The sequence below is a fragment of the Vombatus ursinus genome, unplaced genomic scaffold, assembly GCF_900497805.2.
Source record: "Vombatus ursinus unplaced genomic scaffold, bare-nosed wombat genome assembly UNPS02014801.1, whole genome shotgun sequence".
Lineage (NCBI taxonomy): Eukaryota > Metazoa > Chordata > Mammalia > Diprotodontia > Vombatidae > Vombatus > Vombatus ursinus.
The window spans coordinates 21,187,711-21,201,334 of NW_020954579.1; the positions used below are offsets into that span (position 1 = coordinate 21,187,711).

A 13,624-nucleotide genomic window follows, 5' to 3' on the forward strand; every position below is an offset into this window, starting at 1 on the left:
CTCCCCATTTTTGAATAGTTCTAAATGTTAGAATACTCTTTGGTCTTCTTGAATCAAAATGTATTTCCCCATAATATTTGCCATTTTCCCCAATTCATCCCTTTGAAATTGTACATGATAGGGGCAGGTAGGTGGTGCAGTGGATAGAGCTCTGGCCTTGGAGTTAAGAGGACCTGAGTTCAAATCCAGCCTCAGACATTTGACACTTACTAGCTGTGTGACCTTGGGCAAGTTACTTAACCCCAATTGCCTCACCAAAAAGCAAAAAAGAAAAAAAAAGTGTACATTATAAGATTAATCCAGCAGCTATTAAGCTAGGATCCACAGGCCTCATGGGAAGATTTCAGGGTCTTGATGAACTTGGATAGGAAAAAGAGTTACATTTTTTTCACTAACTTTTTCTTTCTTTTTTTTTTAGGTTTTATACATTTTACTTTATTCTTTTAAACATTATTCTCAGAAAGTGTCCACAGGATTCACCAGGCCATCAAAGGAGCTATGACACATTAAAAGTTAAGAACCCCTAATCTAATATCTATGCTTATTGATTGGTCATCAAATACGTGAAGAACTCAAGCATGGACTCAGTTTTTTTCTTGGGATAAATATTCCTACTTTTTATCAATTGTTCCATATTTGATTTGATTTATGGATCCCCTTGGAAATCCTGTTTGTCTTTGTCTGAATATAAATGTAAAGTTTAAGTAATATAGCTCTGGCAAGAGAAGATAAAGGAAACAGTGATGATCCCTATATCCAATTAATGTCTGTATATTGTGCTATAAAAAACATGAGAAAGCTTGTAAAAAGTCTCTAATTACCTATGATCCATGGCATAATGGAAATAGCAATTTATTTCGAGTATGTATCCCTTAGTATGTATTGAATACAAGACATTATTAGCCCTACGATTTGGGGTAAGTCGAACAATACCTCTTTACCCCAATTTTCTCATCTTTAATATAAGGGTACTTATCTAATAGCACTGTTCTAAAGATCAAATAAACATGTTGTTGATCGTAAAGTACTAAATAACTATCAGCTCTTATATTTACTTCTCCGCTAAAATGCTGCTCTCATGTACCACAAATGCCATGGCCTGTATCATCAAAATCTATGACAACAAATAACAAGTTCCAGTGGGTTCTACCTAGCTGGAATGACTTTAAGTACAGTCTGTGGTTTAAGGAGAAGCCTACGTAAGTCTGGTTGACAAGAGGTTTATGGATTTTTTCATCCAAAATAACTCATAAGTAACATCTACTAATGTAATAATGGATTTTTATCTGTGATGGAGAAATGAACAATGGAGTTAGGATATCTAAAATATCTCTGTGAAATATATTCTGGTTATAATGATGAGAGAAAATGAGGAAAGCTTTAGAAAAACTGAAAATAAGGGATCTTCCAGACCTCTTTTGACTGTCTGATATTAGAAGGGTCAATTAATTTCATATTCTTTGAGACTATGGAGAAAGATTTGCTTTTTTCTTCCCCTTCCAATGCACTTAATCTCATTTCCCCTCCAACATAATCTTAGACCCATATATGGAACTCTTCCTTCTGTATCACTGTATTAAGATACATTTGATCAAGAAGCTCAAAATGGATCAAATCCAGCAATTACATTTCTCCTGCAAAATTTCAGTCCATTGCCATTAGGGGAAAAATAAAAGTGTACTCAGTATCTCTAACTTTATCATGACAAATAGAGACTTCGTCTTGAAATCATTTGTATGTGGCATTTATATGTTGATTTCTTTGCCGACTAAATAGCTGGATTTCAAAGCACATCTTTTATTTTATCTCTAGTTGTATGAGACATCAAAATAGGGGGTAGATAAAGACGGAAGTCCTTTGTCTGAAACTGTCCAGGCAAGGCCAGCTGTGACGAAAACTGTCTGAAGTTTCACAGGCTTCTTGTCTGGCTTCAAGCTGGTATTAGTCTCTTTTATTTTAGAGTGTCCAAAGGGACATTGCATTTCTATAAATATTGTTATAACAGGAAGGTGGTAAGCTCTTTGCTAATCCTCTCCTCCACACACACACAGAGAACCTGCAAAAAAATAAAATAATAACAATAATGTGAATATGTGGTAAACAATGCACAAGTCTTATTAGGTTGCTTAATAGGCAATATGCTATTGATGATAATAGGGATTTATGTTGACTTTTATTGACAGTATTTTCAATTTCAATCTATTTACTTCAACAAACACATATTGGACACCTGCAATGTACAAAACTCTAAACTAGATGCTGAATAAAAAAAAACAGAAATAATAAAACAGAAAGCCCTCAAGCAAGGATAGATTTGCAACTTCAGCTATTATTTTCTTGCTAAATATTTAGATACCTTTTGTGTGGAGTGTGCTTTTGTTTATTTAGTCCTTACTTGAGCCCTAAATATCATAAAATTGGAAGGGACTTTGAAGATCATCCAATCCTACCTTGTACCTAATTCAGGTAACACTTTTAAATCTCTGACAAATTTGTTTAATGACTTGCCCTCTCTAGGCTTCAATTTCTTCATTCTAAGTTCAGGGAGTTGGACCAGATAATCTTCTTAATAACTATTATTCTATTCTATAGTGTTGTGGTTGTAAAAGGTTACCCAATTTTTATCTGAAGTCATATTCTTTCCCATATCAATTAATAACCAACAAATATTCATTAAGCAATATTATGTGCTAGGCATTATGATAATATGTATTTGTGTTCAGGTAATACCTAGAAGGCAAATGATTTTATATCCAGTTAGCAACAAATTCAATTGTTTACCATTAAGGTTAAGACTGAGTAGTAGGGATTTCCAGAAATAAAAATATCTGAGAATAAAATTCCATGGAGTGAAGTTACAGAGAATGTCACAGAGTTGAATTCATTTAACATTTCACAAATAATCTCACTTTCTGTTTCTAGTTTATTTCTCCTCTATTTAAAAAATAATCTGTACTTATTTTATTTTTTACCTTAAATTACATATTGCTTGTTAATTCTTTCATCTTTTTCTATTTTTTTAATATTTTACTCAGAGATAAGTTCCCCCCACTCCCCTTCCTTGAGGATTGATTTTCTCTGTTTCTTAAACTTTTTTAATATAATATCATTATTATCATTTTTCACACAGTTATTATTTCTATGAACATTTTTCTCCTTTAACTTACTAATTATTCAGGATATTATTATATTTTCATTTACATCTGTATAGTATGCCACCATGCCTTCTTAACTCAGTGAGTCAGTCTCACTGATACCTGTTAGGAAATTGTTTAGAGTAATGCATGGTGGCCAGGTGCTCTGTAGGAAAACAAAGACTATTTTAAGGAAGGATGAAAAAGAAAAAAAAAAGCCATTTCTTAAATTAGGCTGCCTCCTGGAAAATGCCAGCATTTGTCACAGAATGAAAGAATGTCAACATTTTCTGAGCACATTTGATGCACAGCAGTATTTCTACAATCTCTGTGTTGGAGCTGTTATTTTCATTATCCTGAACTCAAATTCCAACACTATTCTAAATGTTTAAGATTCTCCTAAAAGGAAATGAATTTTCATGAACTCTCTGGGAATAACAATAGTAACAAGAATAAATAGCTGCTGAAGAAGAAAAAGAAGGAAGACAAAGGGAAAGAAGAGGAAGGAAAAAAGAGGAGCAAGAAGAGAAGAAGGAGAAAGATAAAAGGAGGAGGAGAAGAAATCTTAGGAATCAATTAACCTTTCTGGGCCTTAATTTCCTCTGTAAAATATGGGGCCCTAACATATGACCTAAGTTTCTTTCCAACTTTAAATCTGAGATCCATGATGTCAAAATACTTTTTTAGGCTTTCCTTTAAAAAAATATAGTTAACTTTCAAAGTCCTTTAAAATCTTGTTCTTTCATAGCAATTAACTGGTCTCAAAGAGATTCATTCTGCATGACAGTTAACTCTCTAAGCTTCTTTAGGAAAGAAATTCTCTTATTCTTCTTTGTGTGCCTTCCACAGACTCCTCAGAGATGGCAGTTAACTGTCAGTCCATGAGATCCTGTTCATTCTCTCCCAAAAGTACAGTAATGATATTCCATTTAGCTGATAGAAATTATTTAGTCTGTGGTTAAACAAGGTAGACTGTGACAAGCCAGTCAATAAATATTTATTAAATGCCCACTATGTTCCAGAGACTGTCCTGTGCATCGAAGATAAAAAAAAGAGGCAAAAAGTTAGTCCCTGCCCTCAAGAAGTGATTTAATGAGGAAGATAAAGGCAAATAATTATGTATAAACAAGCTACATATAGGAAAAAACAAGAAGTAATTAACAAAAGGAAAGCACTAGAATTAAGAGGGGTTGAGAAAAACTTCATATAGTGGATAGAATTTTTGTTGAGATTTGAAAGAAACCAGGGAACCCAATAGGTGGAGATGCATGACAGCCAGAAAAAAAGTGCACGGAGCCAAGAAATGATGTTTTGTTTAAGGAACAGCAAGAAGGAGAATGTCCCTGGATGGAAAAATACATGATAGGGAGTAAAATGTAAGAAGACTGGAAAGGAAGGGGGAGGAGATATGTTGTGAGGGGCTTTGATCACCAAATAGAGGAATTTATATTTGATCGTGGTGATAGTGAGCCACTGGAGTTTTATCAGTACAAGCGTGACATGGTTGTACCTTCACTTAAAAAAAATCATTTTGGCACATGAGTGTAGGATACCCTGGAGTGGGAAGAGACAAGGTAGATAAACCAACCAGCAGGTTACTGCAATAATTCAAGTGTAAAATGATGAGCGTATGCACTATTTTGGTGGTATTATCAGAGGAGAGAAAGGGACATATTTGAGAGACATTGAGAAGTTGAAATAAACAGGCCTTGGTAACAGATTGGATGTGGAGATGAGAGATGGTGAGGAGTCAAGGATGACACCTATGTTTCAAGCCTAAGGAACTCAGAAGATACAGTTGTACTCTACTGTAAAAGGAAATTAGGAGGCAAGGAGGATCTGATGGGGGGAGATATGAGTTTCATTTTGGAAATGTTGAGTTGAAAATGTTTACTAGACATCCAATTTGAGGTGTGTGAAAGGCACAGTTGGAAATTTGTCATTGGAGTCATCAGAGAGACTGAAGTGGGATAAGTAGATTTGAGAATCAGCAACATAGAGAAGAAAATTAAATCTGTGAAGGCTAAGGACATCACCAAGAGAGTGAAGAAAAAAGGGACCAAGACATAATCCTGTGGGACATCTACATGTAAACCTGAGTGAGGATCCAGAAAGGAGACTAATAAGGAGTGGTCTGAAAGGTTGTGGTTGCATGGTTTCTCCTTCATTCTCAAAGAGGAACATGACTTCGGAAATATGATGCCATGACTTGCAAGTGAATTGGATTTAACTGAGGGAGGGCTGTACAAAGTCATCAGCCTCACTTTCTTCTCCAGAACCATCTGGGTCCAGTGGCCAGATATAGATCAGGACAATTGGAGATGGACCTGGTCCAATAGGAAGAGAATAAGTAGAGGTAGATATTCTAAAAAGCTAGAGGGAAGAGAGTATCAGGAAAAGAGGGTGATCAATAGTGTCAAAAACTGCAGATAGGTCAAAGAGAACAAAGATATAGAAAATGCTATTGGATTTAGTAAATAGGATATCATTGGTAATTTTGGAGAGTTTCATTAGATTAATGAAGTTAAAAGCTAAATTTTAAAAGTTAAAGAAGTAAATGAGGGAAGAAAATATGGGGGTTCATATTTTAAGATGGCTTTATCAAAGAGTTTGGCTATAAAGACCAGAAGATATCTAGGATGATAGTTAGCAGGGATGGAAGGGTCAAGTGAGGCTTTTTTGAGAATAGGAGAGATGTGTAATTGTTTGTAGGCAGTAGAGAAAGATCTGGCGGTTAGGGAGAGATTGAAGATAAGTGATAGAGTGAAAATGATAGAGGGGGCAAGTTTTTGGAGGAAACAGAATAAAATGGAACAAACTTTGCAGGTGAAGGGGTAGGCATTGACAAGGAATAAGTCAAAGAAAGAGAATTATAGAACAATGTAACACTTATTGATAGAAAAAATTTAAAATTAAATCCTAGTGAAAAGACTATAATAATATAATAAATTATTTACTTTGATGGAGGTAAAGTTGTTTGAGAGACATAAGAGTTCAATATTAGGAAAAAATAAACAATTAAAACTATGTGATTATATTACTAGATCTCAAGTTAACTAATGATAAAATATGATACTCATTTATGCCAATTCTCCATAGTACATAGAATGGTCATTTTTATATGATAAAAATATATTTCTAAAACTAAAAGCAAACACTTGCAAATGGAAAACACTAGGAGATTTCCCAATAAAAATATGTTTAAAGCAAGGATGACTATTCATCTTATGGCTTCTATAACAATAATAGCTAGCATTTTTATAGCATAATTCATTTTTCTCCTGACAATAACTTTGGGAAGTGGATGTTATCATTACCCACATTTTATAGGTAAGGAAATTGAGGCAGGCTGGCTAAATGATTTGCTCTGAGTCACAAAGCTAGTGTCTGGGACGGTGGAGCCAAGATGGTGGGGTAAAAGCAGTGACTTGCTTGAGCTCTCCCCCAAACCCCTCCAAATACCTATAAAAATGGTTCTAAACAAATTCCAAGGCAGCAGAACTCATAAAAAGACAGAGTGAAACAAATTTCCAGTTGATCAGAAAGGTATATTGCGCTGAACAGGGAGAGGAGTAGGGAGAGGAATGTAGTGTGGCATGGGCACGCAGGCTTCAGTGAACCTGGAGCAGGCCTCAGAGGACTGAATCATGTGTAGCTGTGGCAGTTTCTAGACTTCTCAACCCAAGAATGCCAAAGACAGTTTAGAAAGTCAGTGGGAAAAGTTTGTGTCTGTGGTGAAAGATAAGCATGGGGTCCCAGACCCAGTCCAGAGCTTGGCCCCGGAGCAGCAGCTGCATCCAAAGCTTCTGGTCCACAGACTGGGGAGAATTGAGTGACTGATCCAAGGGGGATTGCAGGGATCTCTTTGCTGGTGCTGATGCAGTGTTCTCTTGCTTTGACCATGCTTGGATATGGGTCACAGTTCTGGGTGGTGGTCCTGGGACAAGGAGGAGCGCTGGCATGGTGGAGCTTGTAGTGGCTGTGGAGAGAGAATCCTCCTCACAGTTCCAAGACAAAAAAGGGTGCTTATGGTCACTCAAAGACCAGAGCACAGGCCAGGGAAGGAGTAATCACCTTGCTCTTGATCATAGCACCTTGGAAGAACTGAAAATTTATAGGTCCCTAGAAATATCTCTGAAAATAGCTGCACAAAATCCCCAAAGCTTGGGACAGTACATTCACGACATTGGAAACAGGCTCCTACCTTAACAAAGAGGTTTTAACTCAAGTAATTGGCTGGGATCATGAACAAACCTCACAAAAAAAGTCAGACCATAGAATCTTACTTTGGCAACAACGAAGACCAAAATATACAACCAGAAGAAAACAACAAAATCAAAACTCCTACATCCAAAACATCCAAGAAAAATATGAATTGGTCCCATACCATGGAAGTAAGAGAAGTAGATGAAAAACAGAGTGATGCAAGAAAATCATGAAAAAGAAATCATGAAAAACAAGTCAACAGCTTGCTAAAGGAGACCCCAAAAAATACTGAAGAAAATAAAACCTTAAAAAATAGCCTAACCCAAATGGCAAAAGAGGTCCAAAAGGCCAATGAAGAGAAGAATGCCCTAAAAAGCAAAATTGGCCAAATGGAAAAGGAAGTCCAAAAGGTTACTGAATAAAATACTTCCTTAAAAATTAGAATGGAGCAATTGGAAGCTAGTGACAAATTTGAGAAATCAAGACACTGCAATACTAATCCAAAAGAATGAAAAAATAGAAAAGAATGTGAAATATCTCATTGGAAAAACAACTGACTTAAAATATAGATGCAGGAAAGAGAATTTAAAAATTATTGGACTACCTGAAAGCCATGATCAAAAAAAGAGCCTAGATATCATCTTTCAAGAAATTATCAAGGAAAACTGCCCTGATATTGTAGAACCAGAGGGTAAAATAGAAATTGAAAGAATCCACCAATCTCCTCCTGAAAGAGATTCCCAAAAGAAAACTCCTAGGAATATTGTAGCCAAATTCCAGAGTTCCCAAGTCAAGGAGAAAATATTGCAAGCAGTCAGAAAGAAACAATTTAAGTATTGTGGAAACACAATCCGGATAACACAAAATTTAGCAGCTTCTATATTAAGGGACAGTTGGACATGGAATATAATATTCCAGAGGGCAAAAGAGATAGAATCACAACCAAGAATCACCTACCCAGAAAAACTGAGCATAATCCTTCAGGGGAAAAATGGTCATTCAGTGAAATAGAGGACTTTCAAGCATTCTTGATGAAAAGATCAGAGCTGAATAGAAAATTTGACTTTCAAATACAAGACTCAAGTGAAACATGAAGAGCTAAACAGGAAAAAGAAATCAAAAGAGACTTATTAAGGTTGAACTGTTTACATTCTTGCATGGAATAATGTTATTTGTAACTCATGAGTCCTTTGTCAGTATTAGAGTAGTTGGAGGGGAAAATTGGATGTATGTATGTAGATAGATAGATAGATAGATAGATAGATAGATAGATAGACAGATAGATAGATAGAGGTCACAAGGTGAGTTGAAGATGAAGAGGTGATATCTGGAAAATAAAATTAAGAGGTGAGAGAGGATTATATTGGGAGAAGGAAAAAGGGAAAGGTAGAATGGGGTAAATTATCTCACATGAAACAGACAAGAAAAGGCTTTTTACAGTGAAGGGGAAATGGGGGAAGGTGAGAGGGAATGAGTGAATCTTATTCTCATTGGATTTGGCTTAAGGAGAGAATAACATACACACTAAATTGGGTATGGAAATCTATCTTACCCTACAGGAAAATGGGGGGGGGGATGGGGACAAGAGAACAGCAGGATGATGGGGGGGGGCAGAGTCGGGGGAGGAGGTAACCAGAAGCAAACACTACTGAGGAGGCACAAGGTCAAAAGAAAGAATAGACTAAATGGGGGGCAAGATAGGATGAAGGGAAATGTACTTAGTTTTTCACAACATGACTACTATGGAAGTGTTTTGTATAACTACACATGTATAAACTGTTTCAAGTTATTTGCCTTTTCAATGAGGGTGGGTGGGGAGGGAGGAAGGGAGAAAATTTGTAACCCAAAGTTTTAAAAACACATGTTAAAAAATTTTTTTTCATATGCAACTAGGAAATAAGAAATACAGGCAATGGGGTATAGAAATCTACCCTGTCCTATAGGAAAATAATAGGGGAAGGGGATAAGGGAATGGGAGAGAGATAGAAGGGAGGGCAGATTAGGGGAAGGTATATAGGGAATGAATGACATCTTGGAGTGGGGGGAAGGATGAGATGGGGAGAAAATTTAGAATTCAAAATCTTGTGAAAGTGAATGTTGAAAACTAAAAATAAATAAATTAAAAAGAAAGAAAAAAAAAAGCAGAACTAGTATCTGAGGAAAGATTTGAGTTCCCGTCTTTGTGATTTCCAAGCCAAACACACTAACAATGTCCTATCTGCTTAATGGAAGTTCTAGCAATAACAATTAGAATAAGGAATTAAAAGTATAAATACTAGAGGAGAAAAGACTAAATTAGCTCACTTTTCATATTGCCATAATTTACTTTTAAATTCCAAAGAATGAGCAAAGAAATTACTTCAGATAATAACTTTAGTAAAGTATCAGGATACAAAATAAATAGATGAAAATCACTGACCTTCTCTAAAACATTAACAAAACTAAAACAAAGTAATAAAATTAAAATTATATTGAAATATCTACAAAATATATAATATTTGGAAGTTAATCTAGAAATATAAACTCAATATTCATAGAAATACTTGAAGAAAACACTTTTAAAAAATAAAGAATGAGACACCATTGGAAGAACATTCTTTGTTAATGGGTGGACCGGGATAAGTTAATAAATGGGCAGCTAGGTGTTGCAGTGGATAGAGTGCTGGGCCTGAAGTCAAGAAGACCCATCTTCCTGGGTTCAAATCTGGATTCAGACATTTACTAATTGTTGGACCCTGGGCAACTCATTTAACCCTGTTTACCTCAGTTTTACCATCTGTAAAATGAGCTGGAGAAGAAAATGGAAAAACTACTTCACAATCTTTGCAAAAAGTCAAATGTAGTCACAAGGAGCTGGAAATGACTGAACAACAATAAACATTTAATTAAAATGACAATTCTGTTTAAATTAATTTACAAATTTTGAGCTCTTCTAAAATCAAGCATCCAAGATATTACTTTATGGTGTTAAACAGCTTAATAATAAATTTCATTTGAGGGAGCAAAAGGTCTGTAATTCCAAGGAAAAAAATAATTAAAAACCTGAAAGGAATATAGAGTAGCATTTCTAGATCCTAAACTGTTATAAAGCACTCATCATAAAACTATTTTGAACTCATTAAAAATTAAAAAATTATATCATCGGGTTAAACTAGATAAGCAATACTGAGAAACAATCATACTCAGGAATCTAGTGTTAAGACCAAGAGCATAAACTAATTAGGATTAAATGAAATAACCTACATAAAGCACTTTGCAAACTTAAAAGCACTCTCAAAATGATAACCATTAATAAGAAACAATAGAGATCACAAAAGAAAAAAAAATTTCAACTGTATGAAATTTAAGAAGCTCTTATAGAAACAAAATCCATGCAACAGTGGTTTTAAGAAAAGAATGTATTGATTAGAAAAATAAAATATTTGCATGAGATATCTTTGGTAAGGGTATGCTTTCAGTTAATCAACAAGCCTTTATTAAGTACCTGCTAAGGGTTAGATAGTGTGCTAAGTAAGAGAGATATAAAGAAAGGAGGAAAACAGTTTCTTTCCTTAAAGATTTTGCATTTTACTGGGAAACAAATAACATATAAATAAATAGGCCCATATAAGATGCATACAGAAAATACAGGTAATGTGGGATGGGAGCCATTAGAAGATTAGGGGACATAGAAGGCCAGCAAGAGAATTGTAAGACTTGAATTGAGTCTTGAGGGATGCTAGGGAACCTAAGACGCAGTAGTGAGAGAATAGAGAACTCGAGGAATGAAGCCAGTAAAAAGCAGAGAAATGGAAGATGGATTGTCATGTTCAAGGAGACAAAATAAACCATGTAACTGGGTAATTTGCATGAAGGGACTAACTGAAGTGTGGAAACTTTGGAAAGGTAGGAAAGAGCCTGGTAAGTGGAGGCAATTGAGTGGAGAATTGATTGGAATGGGGAGAAATGTGAGATTGTAAGACTACCTAGAAGGCTATTGTCATTTGCCATTCCTTAAATATGACAATCTATCTGTCTCCCATTTCTCTGCTTTTTGCTGGCTTCTTGTCTTGTGTGCTTCATTCTTTCACTTTCACCTCGTAGTTTATCTAGCTTCCCTCAAGATTCAGCTCTAGTGAGGGGTGATGAGGACAGGTACTAGGGTTGTAACTGTATGAGTGGAGGGAAGGGGATATATGAGAGAGAGATTGTGAAGGTGGAAATAAGACCTGACAATGGATATCTTTTCCAACATATGTGGTCATTTATTCCACATTCCAACTACTCAACATTTATCAAATTGTCAACTATGTGCAAGACTCTGAGGCTAGAAAGATGATGGAGATGTAGTCTCTATCCTCAAAGATCTAGTAGCCCCATAATATATGTTGCATATTATGTGCCTAACACTGTGCTAAACTTTGTGGGAAGATACAAAGAATGATAAAACTTGATTGGTGTCTTCAGGGAGCTCGAAATCTAGTTGTGAAAACAAAATGAACAGGATAAGAAGATAAGAGAACAAGGTAAGGCAGAAATTAATTGAGAATCTGGCATAGGGCTTTGAATTCACTAGACAATTAATAAATGCTTATTTAATTGAACTGAAGAGCTAACAGTTATGTGACAAGGAGGTCAGAGAGGAGAGAGATGATCGTATACTGTGGTGCTTGAGGAAGAGTTTCTAGAGAGGTGGGGCTTAAGTTGGATTTTTAAGAGTTATTAGTATTTGGGTGAGAATCATTAACCTCTCATCCCACAAATACTATTTCAGGATTTCCAAAGTTTTCAACTTTAGCTGCTTGTGTTATAGCCCTTCATAGATAAGGAAATTGGGGCAGTTAGGTGGCACTGGCCTTGGAATCAGGAGAACCTGAGTCCAAATCTGGCCTCAGACACTTACTAACTGTGTGATCCTGGGCAAATCACTTAATCCTGCTTGTCTCCAAAAACAAAACAAAACAAAAAGAAATTGGACATGGAAAAGACTTGCCCAAGTTCTCACAACTAGTGAAAGTGAAGATGAAATTAGAACTAGGTTATAGGGATCCCAGAGAGATCATGTCAGGTTAAAATCCCATCTCAGATACTCACTAGCTGAGAACAGGACAATTTACTTAACTGCTGTCAGTCTCACAGTTTCTTCCTCTATAAAATGATAAGAGCACTTAAGCACTAATCTTATGGGTTGTTGTGACAATCATATTAAATAATGTATATAAATTGCTTTGTAAACCTAAAAGCATCATATAAATGTCAACTGTTATTGTTGTTATTGTGGTGATGACTCTGGCATATATAAGATCGAAAGCAATTTTCCAATTGATTAATGACAAAAAATAACGAACAAATAGTTCTTAAAAGAAGAATTGGAAACGTATCAACCGTATGAAAGATGATTCCAAATCACTAATAATAAGAGATATGTGAATTTAAAAACACTATGGTTGTACTTTATACTCAGAATTTTATCAAGGATGATAAAATACAGAAAGTCAAAATTGTGGGGGACTATGGGAAGACAACCAAATTAATTTATCATTATATATTAATGATAATATTAATCATTATGTGATTGTCCTAATCACATATTATACATATGGATGATATGTGTATTATATATATTCATTATGAATATAAGATACATATGTAGTAATTATATCGGAATAAATAATAATGTTTTATATATGTAAGTCAAATCCTTCCAAATACCAGTATGGAATTACATGAAAAAGTTACCAATCATAGCTTTCTTGCATGTCTGGACATGTACCACAAAGAAGTCAAAGAATCAAAAGTCTCATATATTTAAAAATATTGCTTATGACACATTTTTTGTAGCAAAAAAATCCACTAGAAACAAAATGGGTACATATTAACTTTGGAATGGAATGGTTAAACAAATTGTGGTTTATAAATGTAAGCAAAAATTATGATTCGGGAAAAAAAAGAAAGGTTACATGAATTTATACAGAAAGAAATAAGCAGAACCAAGAAAACAACATACGCAATGACAACCACACTGCAAGTCAGAAGATGAATGAAACAAAAATGGCCAAATTTGAGTCACACAAGATAAGATGAAGAGGTACACTTCCCTCCTTTAGAGAGTCAGAGGACTTTGGGTGTTGAATAGTAATTGCACTGTCAGACATGGTTGATGTGTCGGTTTGTTTTGCTTAATTTTTTTTCTGTTGGCAGGAAGGGAATATTAAGAAATTATTGAGAAAAACAGAGGGAGAGGGAGAGGGAGAAGGGGAGAGAGAGAGAGAGAGAGAGAGAGAGAGAGAGAGAGAGAGAGAGAG

The 13,624-nt window shown here is 35.2% G+C and overlaps 1 long non-coding RNA gene across 1 annotated transcript in view; it reads right to left on the reverse strand.

The window, feature by feature from the left end:
• Window positions 1-1,777: 1,777 nt before the first annotated feature.
• Window positions 1,778-13,624, reverse strand: part of LOC114050762 — a 74,128-nt gene continuing 62,281 nt past the window's right edge. Inside the window, exon 2 of the long non-coding RNA XR_003570073.1 lies at window positions 1,778-2,056. This is a non-coding gene — a long non-coding RNA (uncharacterized LOC114050762). The remainder of the gene's footprint in view (window positions 2,057-13,624) is intronic.